At 32.5% G+C, this 13,870-nt stretch overlaps 1 long non-coding RNA gene across 1 annotated transcript; it reads right to left on the reverse strand.

The window, feature by feature from the left end:
• Positions 1–18: 18 nt before the first annotated feature.
• Positions 19–13,505, reverse strand: LOC143247056 (uncharacterized). Its single transcript, XR_013026327.1, has 3 exons — positions 13,491–13,505; positions 12,916–13,329; positions 19–399 (listed from the first exon to the last, which is right to left on the reverse strand). It is a non-coding gene; the product is annotated as an uncharacterized LOC143247056 (long non-coding RNA).
• Between the last annotated feature and the right edge of the window lie 365 nt (positions 13,506–13,870).

Consider the following 13,870-nt stretch of genomic DNA (forward strand, 5'->3'; position numbering starts at 1 on the left):
AAACACAAGTTCAAAATATAATAATTCCCACTTTTATTTTCTCTTCAAAATGTTACAGAGTATAAATATTAAATGTTTTATCTATTTATTGATAGATAGATTTATTGATTGTGGTATCATGACTTAACAAATGGTATTATTGATTCTACAATAGGATGTAAATCACATTTCTATGCACTTCAAGGGACCTTTTTTTCATCCCTAGCTTTAATTAGTATTATTCTGTAAATTATGTGGCATACTATAGTGGCAATTAGTCCATTCAACAGCTTGCTGACCATAGAGTATAAAGATGAAATGTTCCTTTCAAATGCTTTGTCAGAGAATCCAACAATGACTGGAAGTATCAATGATATGGTAATTGGGAAAGCAGTTGTCCAAGATATTTCTTACACGATGCTAAAAAAAATAATGAAATTATTAAAATTCTGAAATATTACTAATATTATTGTCACTATGAGTGTAACTGCAACACTGTTACATAGAAAATAATAAGTTGGGTAAAAACAGCAAGAAAAATACTTTATTTGACATTCAACAGTAACTGTCTTGTTTATATAAATTACTGACACTTGTGATAAATTATGATAATTTAAAAGTGTTTTGTATTTATGCAATTTAAAACTCTATTGAAGCCATATTTTAATTACTTATGTCTTGTTCTTTTTGCAAAGTTATAGTTGCTATAAAGTCATATGTTTTCTTGACACTAAGCAGACCTGTTCTTGGTCATCTCTTTCAGATTGAGTGTAATATACACAAAGTGCTAGAGATGGAAAAATCTTTCTATACATAATAGAAGAACTTAGTGTTTTAATGACTTTGATGTGATTTTAGTTGTTGCTTTGCAATGACAGACATGATGCACAGTGTTATTCCAAGTAGTTAAGTGTAAACTGTGAAGAATTTATATGTTAAGTGGAATAGAAAAGTATCTATTAGTAATGCACATTCAGAGTAAACCTACAATAATAGTAGTTCTGGAAACAAAACAATCTTAGCTGTATAATGTTCCTGAAATAATACTTTTAGATTTTGGATAAACTAAAACATAGGTAACATCTAATGGGGTACTTTTATAACTAATTCATATTGTATGTCAAATGAAATAAATAATTGTTTTACTGTTAAGAAAACCTTTATAATATCCTCATATAACATCCTCATCCAACCATAAGGCATTTTTCTCAATTCCCCAAATTCAAAAGGAATCCCATCAGGTTTTAACTTACATGTATAGACAGGATTTTTTACAGTAGGTGCCCGTGACTTGTTGGCAATAAATTTCAACAATAAATAAACAGCACACAATCCTCTTGTTTTAAAACAGTATACTAAACCAAGATAAAATACATACAAATACTCATTATACAGTTAATCACAGTTTTATTCACAGCTTTAGATAACGGTTTTCTTTTCATCAAAGTTCACATAGGTTCAATTATTTTAGAACACCCTATGACATTATTCTTTATCTTTGTTATTATAGTATTAGATAATCATTTAAAAAATCACCCATTAAGATTAAACTCACAAACACAGTCTAACTTTTTAATTTCACTAATTTTGTCACCTACATATATTACCTGACTGAAGTGTATAACTTTCTACAAACTACAAGACATTAGGATGTAGATAAAAAAAAAAATTCAAAAGGTTTGAGTAATAATTCACAACAACTAATCTAGTAATGAATTATCCATTACATAAACAAACCTGCAATAAGTTATCACTTCTAAACATACTAAATTTAACACTTATGTTTTACAACTATGTAAATCATAACTGTCAGTTGTGTACACATAACAAATCATTTTGATTTCCTTTACTTATATTCCAAAATCCATACATCTCCAGTTACTGTTCTTTATGTTTAGTATTCCACATACTGTTATCCTTAATTTTGATAAGGCCTTGACTTGTTGGAGCACTTGTGAGAAGGTATGAAAATGGATAAATATCTGATAACACAACTGTTAAAATGTTAATTTAAAAATGGTTGCAAAAGCTATAAGATTAATAGCAGTTTAAGAAACAGGCAGTTTTCAGTTTCTTAATTTTACAAATCTGCACGCTGTATGCTGCATACACACCATCTTCATTCAGATAAGTTTATGATCTGTTGCTATCATCAACGATTTGAAATAATTAGAATTACTAAATATTTTGATCAAAAGTGTCACACAAATTAATATTATTACAAAAAACAATTTAAGTATCCTGATATGTGATAAAAATGCCGACATTTTACATAATTGTAAAATCTACATTCCTGAATACAATCATCGTAAACATGGACTCTTGAGAAACACAACTCAAAGAACAAGTTAACTGTATATAAGCAGTAGACAAATGAAAAGTATGTCAAGATAATTTGTTTAGGTACTAATGTTTAAACAAATACTTTTTGCATTTTTAACATTAATGTTAACATTTTCTTACACTGAAATTTTAATTTTCAGTGTGCTAGTTTATATTCCCCACAAATTTACTGCTGTTTCTGAACATGGATATAGCATGTAATCACTATTCACTAATAGTACTTCCCACCTATAGTACAGTGTATTATAACCATCCTGGGGAGGAAGCTAAATAAACCACCAAAAATTTGAAAATAATGATATAAAGAGCAGACTTCTTGACTGACAAAAGTCTGGAAATTTCCCAAGTGTTGAGGTAAGCACCCCAACTCACTTGAAAGAAGCCTCCAAGAACAAATGTAAATCCATACAAGGTGAAGAAAGCCAATCCGTCATTGTAGTTTGGTCCCTGTGTAGCTCTTAAGCCAACCCTGACTAAGGAAGGAAGGGTAAAATGGTGGTTTAAGGGATTTGAGAAGTACCACTAACTAAGGAGTATCCACCAAAGGAAACTTGTATGAGCTCAACCCATAGGAATGAAAGTTTCCAGAGAAACCCATATACTCAAAAGAGATAGAACCTCTCAAGGTGTGACAAAATGCAAGGTGATGGCCTTATGAAATGATTTCTCCCAATCCCAAAGATGAAGAAAAGGTCAAAGGTGACCAAGATTGGACTTGAAGAAGAAAACCAGATGCACAAGGTAGATATTGAGTTGGGGTAAAAACAGACTTCACCACTTTTATCAGAATCTCTTCCATGTTGCTTCTTGTAGGAGAAGATAAGTGTGATCTGTGAACACAAATAGTTAAGTAGAAGCCAATCACATACTTAATGATTGCAAAGACTTACCGGGTGACAACGTAGGACAAACGTTCTTATCACCCAACAAAACATAAGGAGCCAAATTTAGTCCAAAGAGTAGGGACCTAAACTAGAACAATCAACTTCTAAGTTAAAAATAATGATGTGGATACTATCGGAATGGACTCCAAATTGTAGAGTTGGTGGAGAAACTTTGGATTACAGTTTCAAGAACAAAGAAAGGGTAAGAAATGAACATGTCAGTGATGTAGCAATGCCCAAAAATTAAGTCCTGCAATGATAAAATTAAGATTACAAGGCACATATTTACCAACAAAGAAAGAATTAGATGTAGTTAGTAGGAATATATAAAGTACAAACTTTCTAAGCATACCTCATTGAAAAAGTACTCATTAATCTAGAACTGAAAAACTATTAAAATTTACCTGCTCTAAAGCCCAAGTATTGACGATTTGAAATAATTAATTCTCTCATGTGTAAAGGAAGACAAAACTACATAAAAAGTACCTGCATTTTGCTACCATGGATATCAAAATCAAGTACTCAGTGTACTAGTTGTCACTAGGAGATCTGAAAGCAATAGGTAGAAAGGAGGAAAAGAAAAATCCTTCACCGAAGTGAAGCAGGAAAAAGAAAATCAGCAAAATCACTCATCTTAAACATACAAAAAAAAGTTGCATATGACAATCAATCTGAGTAAACAACTGTTTCGTTTTTGAATTTCGCACAAAGCTACTCGAGGGCTATCTGTGCTAGCCGTCCCTAATTTACCAGTGTAAGACTAGAGTGAAGGCAGCTAGTCATCACCACCCACCTCCAACTCTTGGGCTACTCTTTTACCAACGAATAGTGGAATTGACCGTCATTTTATAATGCCCCCATGGCTGGAAGGGCGAGCATGTTTGGTGCAATGGGGATGCAAACCCGTGACCCTCATATTATGAGTTGCACACCTTAACACGCTTGGCCATGCCGGGCCCGTAACCAACTGTAAAAAAAGGACATCGAAGTTGAAATCTCTTGAAAAGGTGTAAAGAGTAACAAACCAATGTAAAAAGAAGCCAGAAAAACAACTACCAACTAAATACATAATAAATAAAGTTTAATAGCTCAATTTTAAATGATAATAATAAACTATATACACATATAATAACTGAAATTTGACTGTATATTACAAGACAGACAACTTTTACACAGTGAAAACACTCACTTTGTAAAGGCTAAAAGTGACTTTTTTATTACTGGATATGGTAACAAATGAAAGTGCAATACATCAATCCTAGTTATGTAATGTTAGCCAGGTACAACTCCAAGGTCATAAATAATATCCATATATAAATATAAAATGTCATGAGACTTAAGCTACTTAAACAAAACATTTGTATTTTCATGTTATCTGCAATCACCCTAGAATGAAAAAAGCATAATTAAATAATTAATTCCTAATTGTATTTCTTAATGTGATTAGAGAAAATCACATGGTTAGAGAAAATAACAGACAGATTATAAAGTCCTGCTGAAACTAAATGTCTGAAATGTATTTACAAGGTTTTAAAGATTAGACAAACAATATTTGAGAATACTTGGGATGAAGAATATTTTTTAATCATAACATGAAATCACTTCACTCTTAAACTCGTAACAAAACATACTCAATATTTTCACAAACAAATCTTTAATAAAAATATTTCATTAAAAAAATCTAATTTTTTATAAACAAAAAACATTAGTAAGCTAATGTTTACCAAATTTTGTAAAGGTACATGTAATGCATCAAGCATTATGGCATAACTGTAATTATGTGCAAATATATATATAAACTCATATTTTATGCTGGACCTATTGCAGAAGGATTAAAGCTTTTACCTCCTCTTCAAATAAAGTCACATCCAATTCCTGGAAAGTTTTACTAGTAGCATTTCCAACAATAACAGGAACTAGGTAATCAATATACTGAATCACAAATTCATATAAAGTTCTCTTTTTGATTTGGTAATAATAAACAAACCAAAAAATATCATTGAAACCAATGAATGCAAACACATTGAAAAAAAATGTTGAAAACTATAAATGGCAAACAACCACAATCATAAATGATAGCCATATGCAAAGGTTATAATTTTCCTATACTGAAATTGTATTTCAAATGTGTACCTTCTCCCTCTCAAACTTAGCTGTTCTTCTACGGTGTTGCTCTCTCTATGTGCAAACGTTTTCTTATCCATTCTACAACCTTTCTGCTCACCCAATTGGAATGGCAAAATTGCAATGTCTCTCATGCAGATCATCTATTTCACCTCCTTACCAACAGGAGTATGGCATGCTCACGTGACACGTGCGACTCTCTCTACACTCCTCTTCCAAAATATCACTTCAAAGTTTGATGGAAGATGTCAGCACTGGGAAAATGTGTAAAAAAAATGATGAGAAATGTGTGAGAACGTAAATATCTAGCAGAAATGAATTTTCAGTATTGGAAAATTTCCTATAAACTTCCAATATGCTACTTATCTATCCTCATAAGATTAGCTAAAATTTCATATTGCTAAGGAGAGACCAGTGCAAAGAGTCAACAAAAATACCCTTCCCAAGAAATACACCTGGAAATAAAAAATTCAGATATAAAACATTAGAAAAAGGAAACATGACTTCTGAACCAGATATAGTCTTCACTCAACTGTAGAATGTGTAAAATATAGAACCTGGATGTGCAAGAAGCACATCCAACAGGAGAGAATTTTGCAGGAAAGTGATCCTAACCAAATATACTGTAACTCAATCTCACAATGAGAAAGGTGAGTAAATAAAGGATGTTCCCCACACTGTAGTGGCTAAGGAATGGGAGACCATACTTGGTAAGTAAACTATATGCCAAACTCACCTGTGGGGGTGCAACCATCCACATTAGGGTAAGATGAAGATTTTACTGTTTTCACCACAACCCTGAAAGTCAGAAGATTGAGAACCACAATGATTCCTGGGTATAACACTGGGATTAACTCTGGGTTTTCGATTTGTGAATCTGACATCCAGTGTTGAAATGACATCTATTACATACAATAAATTCCTGAACCACATGACAAGCCATGAACATTATAATGGGAAAAATATCCCTATAACAAGAGAGGATGAGGGATAGCCAAAGACAGAACTGGAGCAATTGCGTGAACCACTGACCCACAACACAGTCAAAGAAATTCAAAGGAGGAAAATAAACAATGCAAAACCTGTGTAATGATTTATATTAATTACTTCACTCTAAATCCAAAACCTGCCCATAGAGTACCATAATCCATGCAAGGGTAGAATGAAGATTCCTAATCAAAGGGATGAACTGAATTCTGACATCTCACTCAGCAGGGTACCTTCATAGTTAACCATCCCAGTGGTTTGGAAATGGAAAGTGGTAAGAACTCCCATACACAATCAAAGAAAGGAAAGTGACAACACACTGTAAAGTTTGGAGGAATGTCACCACCTGAGACAGTGCAATGGGTGACCACAAAACCTTATTTTGAAAAACAGACCATACCAGCTTATTCACTCTATGCATGACAGAGATGGGCAGCATTCCACTTCTGCTTTACTCATGCAGTCCATGGGTGGTGTGGTCTAGGACAGGCATGTTTATGAAGCAAAATATAATAAGGTCATGTATCTACAAATGACCTTGTCGAACAGCCCAACTCAATGGTGAACATGCCATAGATGATAAAGTGCAAATCACAATGATTATACAGTTCAGAATTTATGTTAAAAAATACCTGGCCAGACATCACTTGCCACAAAGAAAGATCCATAAAATGATGAATAAAGAGAAAGTCCTTGAAAAGAAAGCATCAATAGAAATATACGAGTCACACTGGAGTCTGAAAAATCCAATAAAGAAGAAACCTCAATTTCATGTAAATAATGGGAGACAAACATTCTGAGCATGATTCACATGCTTGATTGTAGAATTTTCTTCAATGGACAATGAAGATGACAAGTGAGAGAAAAGATGAGGCGTATAATCTCATGAGAAGACACCTGAAACAAATTCTGGAAGAAAGAAGGCAAGAAGAAAGAAGCCAAATGGATAAAAAGTCAGATCCAATTAGTAAGGGTTGAAGAGTAAAGATCACATAGGAATGCCATGGGATAAAAAATCAGGAACAGGTATCACAGAAGGAAACCAGATGGGCAATGTAACAACAAAAAGTCCTGACCAGACACAGAAGATTATCCTGATCTAGCTAAGAGTAAAAATGTGGAATGGAAGGAAGGTAAATAGAAGTAAAGAAAAAACTATGCACCCAAGTCACAGAGATGGTTTTGGGAGGAAGGAATAATCTAGATAAGGGAGAAGATAGGCAGAGTGATAGAGAATATATAAAATATCAATTGCAAACAAGGAAACTTTAGTTTAAGAACAATGGCAGAAAGATACTTGGATAGTGGGGAAATGTATGTGTTTTATTGGTTACAAAAAAGCTTTCAAAAAGGTCAACCAGAAAAGCTGATAGAATACTTGAAAAGCCAAGATATAAACAGCAAACATCTGCAGTTGATACAAAGTCTGTATTGGAACCAAAAACAATTCATAAGGACCAAAGAGGGATCATTATACAAATTAAAATAATAGTATGCCAGAAATGTGTCCTCTCTCTGTGTCCATTTAATTTGTCCTCAGAAAACATCTTTTGCAGCATTGACAGTAATAAAGGTATTAAGACTGGTAGCTTGGGGATAAACAATTTAAGATATGTTGATGACACTGTATTAATGGCTGAAACGGAATAAGATGTATATAATATTTTGAATTATGCAGATATCATGGGAAAGGTATGGAATGCAAATGAGTGCTAAGAAATCAAAGAGTATGCTGATACGCATATATGGCAATAAGCCAGAAATTCAAATAAAAAAAAAAAAAACAGAAGAAAAACATACAAGTAGAGAAATTTACATATTTGGGCCAGACTGTAATAGGTGATGGAAAAAATGAAGCTAAAATAATTAAGAGAATTAAATTAAGGTGGCAAGAGGTACCTTTGATAGAAAGAAAAGAAGTCTGACATCAAACACAATAAGTGTGAAAACAAGGAAGAAAAACATCAAGTGCAAAATATATATATATAGTCAACTCTGTTATATGGCTGTGAAACATGAACCCTGACAACCACTGATTAACAAACTAGAAGCATTTGAGATGTGGGAGTAGCAACATATGACAAAAATATTCCTGACAGACAGAGAAGTTCTCAGTATGGTGAATGTGAAAAGATAAATTGTAACAACCATCAAGAAGAAAAAAGTAGCATATTTCGACCATATTATAATGATATGGCATCCAGCAAGCCCTACTAGATGGTCAAACAGAAAGGTAAATATTAGGGAAAGATCCAAAACAGAATGAATAGCAATTATTAAAGAGTGAGCTGAGACACCAAAATGTGAAGACTCTGGTGAGAAAGTCACAGGACAGAAGTAGAGTATTGTGACAGTCAACTTCCTGAGATAGATGGTACATGATGATGATTCATAAAATAAAACAATGTATTTAATTTGTCTTGCAATCTTACTGCAACTTGAATTATAACTAAGCCTAAAGAACCATTACATGTATTAAGCCTAATACTTAGTAGTCCTAACATTACACTACTAAAATTTCAATTAATACCTTACACCTACTATTTTAGTCCACAATCTTAATAAATAATTATTTGTTTTGTTATTTAACTCTAATTAAAAATAATAAAACCAAGAAGCATTAAAAAATCCACAACATTATAAGAACTTAGCTGTTTAATATCTTCTCTTTTCAAATACCACTACATTCTTATATAGTCCACTACCTGCAGTTTCATACAATTCTTAGTATTAAAACTCATTAAACCTAATCAACTTCCTGTAATATTTATGCCATTGTTCTACATTTCAACTACTGCCCTGAAATCTATTTTGTTCATAATACTAGGGTATTAGAATAAAAGCAATTACTAAATTTATTTTTGAATCTTGTGTTATTATTTTTAAATCTAAAACTTATGTTAAAAAGTATTGTTTAACATGTTATGCTCTAAATTTTGTTTTCAACATTTTTACTGTTATAGCTATATAATCAATTTGTTTATTCCCATTTCCCTAACTTCTTCATCACTATGCAAGTTCACTTTAAATTACCTTTAATAAATATAATTAAGAGCTTCCATAAACATCCTGATGCCATACAATTCTTTATCTTGAAAACTATCTCAAAATATTATTATTTATTGAGTTGCTCTAATGATTTATACTTTACAACACTATTTGCTTTCCCTTTCACAAGAAAAAAAACTATTTCTTGGTACCAGAAACTACACTATTAACAAGCTCTATAATATTTAGTCTTAGTCTCTTTACCCTCCCCACTAGAAGTTACACAATCAGTATATTTAATGAAGAGCTCCACTATTACATAAATCTCTGCATTGTAACACAATACTCTTTCTGAACCTCCTTCAAAGCAACCTTCTGCCTAACTTCATTTATTTTTGCTGCTAACTATATGAAATACTCTTCAATAATGCTATGTTCACAAAGTTCTTTTTTTTAGGCTTCACAATTAAGACAACATACAAATTTGCAACAACTATACAGGTTCCATTCTTTTCACTGTGCACTATCTTCAACTATAATGGAGTTAACTAGTCTTTAATATCTGTCTTGTTCTACTCAACTACAAATAAAATTAATAAATTATTCTACAGATCAGTCTAACTCTACAATCCCTTACTATCTAAAACTGATAGTATCACTTACTAGTACACCAAATCCTTATTTATACGTGAATAATTGAATCTGTTGAAATAACATCACCACAACACTAGCAATATTTAGATTTCATATTTTAAAAACTGCATTTTTGAATGCTACATGGCATCTTCAGAAAAAATATGAATCAGTTTTATATGGCAAAATGTTCCATTAAAAAATATATATTTAAATACAATATCACAATATTTCTGCTTTGTGATGTTGCAGAGATTGAGAAACAATGGAGTTTTTTTTATCCACATAAACCATGTAAAATAAACATCCATTTGTAATTTTAAACTTGTGCATTTTTGCATTCATCTCTAACATCAACATAAGTAGCTCATGTAAATTCAAAACAATGCTTAAAAGTTAAGTATAACCAGAGTTTTGGCTTACTTAAATATGTTTTCATTCCTTCATTTCAAAATTCTAGTGATTCAGTCTGAAAGTTAAATACAAGCTATTCACAATTTATTTGTATTACACTATGTAACAAATGGTTTACTTTTTCTTGTTCCTTGGCAGTAAGTGTTATATCCCAATTGCTTATGCCTCTTCAAACTTTGCTTTTATGACTTGGGTAATGAAATTTCCAAATTTACTCATTTTCCAGAACATTCCAGGTAGATTCAGTGCTGAGTCACTGACAGAGAATTTTCTCAAACTTACAAGACTTTTCAAGAACTTTCTAGAATGTTGTAGAACTTATTAGATTTTCAAGAACCTTTTAAATTTTTCTAGAACTTTCCACAATAATATATATACAGGGGCTCACCATTTACCACTTCAGTTTAGTTCTATCTGCCTAAGTGGACACATAGACCTATCTAATTTTATCAGAGGTGGCATCAAGAAGTTGTAAGCATTCTTCAGATGCATTCTGCTATCAATGTGGCCAGTTTATCAAGACAAGAGTGAAGAAGTACTCTGTGACAGCATCTGATAAAATGTGTGAAGTCTACAAGGCAATATTTCGGTATGCCTGTCAGGGATCAAGACAAACCCTGGACACCTCATTTTACCTGCAAGCACTACAAAAAACACTCTAAAAGACAGACAATTTTTGCTTGCTTAGATAGTAAAATTTTATATTATACAAATTTTAGATCTTTTAAAATTTAATTTTTTTTTTAAATTTCCAATAGTATAGAAGAAAATCACATAAAATATTTTGCATGAACTTCTTACACATTAGTTGTGGATGAAATAAATTTATTCTTCACAATAACAATTTTATTTCCCTGTTTTGCAGAATGGTACAGAGGGGAACAGAGAGCCATGAAGTTCAATATTCCAAGAATTTGGTGTGAACCCACTGATCACTCAAGCAATTGCTACTTCTGTATGGACCCTTTCAAAAATCAAGCTGGCAAGAATGCATCTGTTATCATGTATCCGGACCTTCTATCATCCATCGCCCCAGTGCCACATTGCCCTAGGCTCCCTGTATCCACTCCACCAGAGAGAAAGCAGCCATCTTGAAAAACTACTCACTTCAAAACACTTTTGTTCATTTTTGTACAACTTTAGTGTAAATCTTGATTCACATATTGTTTTATTCAGACCTTATGTAAATGAAAATGTGCAAATTTGCCAGTTTTTTACACAGAAAATAGGTTAATTTCTAAATTTCATTATCCAAGTCACAAAAGCAAAGTTTGAAGGGAATAATGGCCATTTTCTGTACTTTTACAACATAAGCATTTAAGAAATAACACATACTATCCAGGAACAAAATTTGTGTTGTATACATAGTGTTATTGGAGAATTCACTTACATCATAGTTGTAGTAAACAATTTTTATTTAAAATAAGTGACAAAGGAGGATGGATAGGGTGTCAAATTTTTGAAACATTTTTAAATTAATATAAAAATGGGATATGTAACCACCCTACCCCAACCTAAATCCACCACTAAAAAGTTAAAATACTTATAGTTGAGTGTATGTTTTTGAATAACATCAGTAATGAATATATTTGTTGTCTATACACTTTAATGTAAATTGTGAAAAGGCAAATAAACTGAACAAGAATAGAAGAGCGAACAACGTTTCGACCTTCTTGTGAACCTGACGATGACCGAAGAAGGTCGAAACGTTGTTCGCTCTTCTATGTAAAGTGTTTTCTCAGCCCAAACGAGCCGTTTTTGCATATAAATTTCTCAACAAGTGGGTTTCTCGTCATCACTGAACAAGAATAGGTATTTAAAGAAAAAGCCAGATGTTGAAACATGAACAAAAAAATTCTTACACTACAATAATATGAGAAAAGTGAATAAATGTACTAATATCTTTAATTTTTTGGGTATGTTTTGCTTCATTATATAAATAATAACCACAAGCACAGATGCAGAGTGGGAGTTCAGCTCCCCCCCCCCATTATTGCAATGTAAAATAACTATCCTTAATTGCTGTAGCACAGCTGCTTATGGTTTTTAACGTCTTCTTTATGTTATATTCTTCTGATAAACCATGAAAATATTTGGGTTTTAAATAGTTGTGTGCCCTAAGGCTGTACTAAACGAGTCTGCTTTTGATCTCAAAATTAGACTCCACCATACAAACTTTCAAAATTTTGCGTACAGGATTGAATCTAAATTAATTTAAGCATGTGAAAAATGTTATGACATTTCGTCAAACTTTCATTACTAGATATCGTGTAAGTGTACCAATACTTAAAATAAAAACCAACTTTCAGGCTCCTTCCCTAGTTTCAATGTCTTTCATTTTCAATATCACTGCATAACTTAAGATTAACGACAGCGTTAACTAACATTAACAAGAAAACCATGATTCGCTTGAAGCAATATTAAGACTATATAATGAATAGATTGATCTATTGTTACTTTTACTGTCAGCGTAAATCAACCTTATTAATTTATTCAAATTTCACGTTAAAATGGTTAACCTTAGTATAATTATAAGTACTATAACTTTAGGATAACTACTTACACATGCCCAACGAGCTTAGCTTTCTTTTACATCTACAACCTACTAATAACAATAGTATCTCGACATCACAGAGTAGTATCTAACGTTGATTTTCTTGTTGACTTAATCTTTTCCCTTTTTCATTCGCATATTTTTGCAGAGGTGGATACCAAATATAAATCCCTGAAACGAATCCAACCACTGCTGCCACTAAAATTTGTACATTTGTAACACCTCTAGGTCTTCTAATCATTATTATTGTTAGACACCCAATATATAACTCCACTTGTCACAACATTATATTATATTCAAGAACTCTGCATTTCTGTTACAAAACACAACGAGATGCTGAGAAACTTCACCTCTCATAGTACATACGTGCATGCGTTATACACGAGCAGTAAATCTGCAAATCCTCATCCCTCTAAATTATGTCTGAAAAAAAATATTTTAAGTAATATTAGTGCTATTTCTTTTCTTATTATAGAAATTTGGAATTGTTTAGTTACTATTTTAGGGTAATTTTGTTAGTATACTTATTGTAATTCATAAATACTATAGCTTCTTTCACTCAATTTCAAATGAAAAACGCGTACCGTGAGGGTCACTCGTTACTGGAATAAAGTGAAGACGCACATTCTGAAAGAAAGTATTTGTTTGTTTTGAATTTCGCGCAAAGCTACTCGAGGGCTATCTGCGCTAGCCGTCCGTAATTTAGCAGTGTAAGGCTTGAGGAAAGGTAGCTAGTCATCACCACCCACCACCAACTCTTGGGCTACTCTTTTCCCAACGAATAGTGGAATTGACCGTCATAATATAACGACCCCACGGCTGAAAGGGCGAGCATGTTTTGGTGCGACCGGGATTCGAACCCGCGACCCTCGTATTACAAGTCGAACGCCTTAACACGCTTGGTTATGCCGGACCACGAAAGAAAGAAACAGCGACATGTGATGTTAGCGGGATTGCGCCGTAC

This window comes from Tachypleus tridentatus, chromosome 3, assembly GCF_004210375.1.
Source record: "Tachypleus tridentatus isolate NWPU-2018 chromosome 3, ASM421037v1, whole genome shotgun sequence".
NCBI classification, from domain to species: domain Eukaryota; kingdom Metazoa; phylum Arthropoda; class Merostomata; order Xiphosura; family Limulidae; genus Tachypleus; species Tachypleus tridentatus.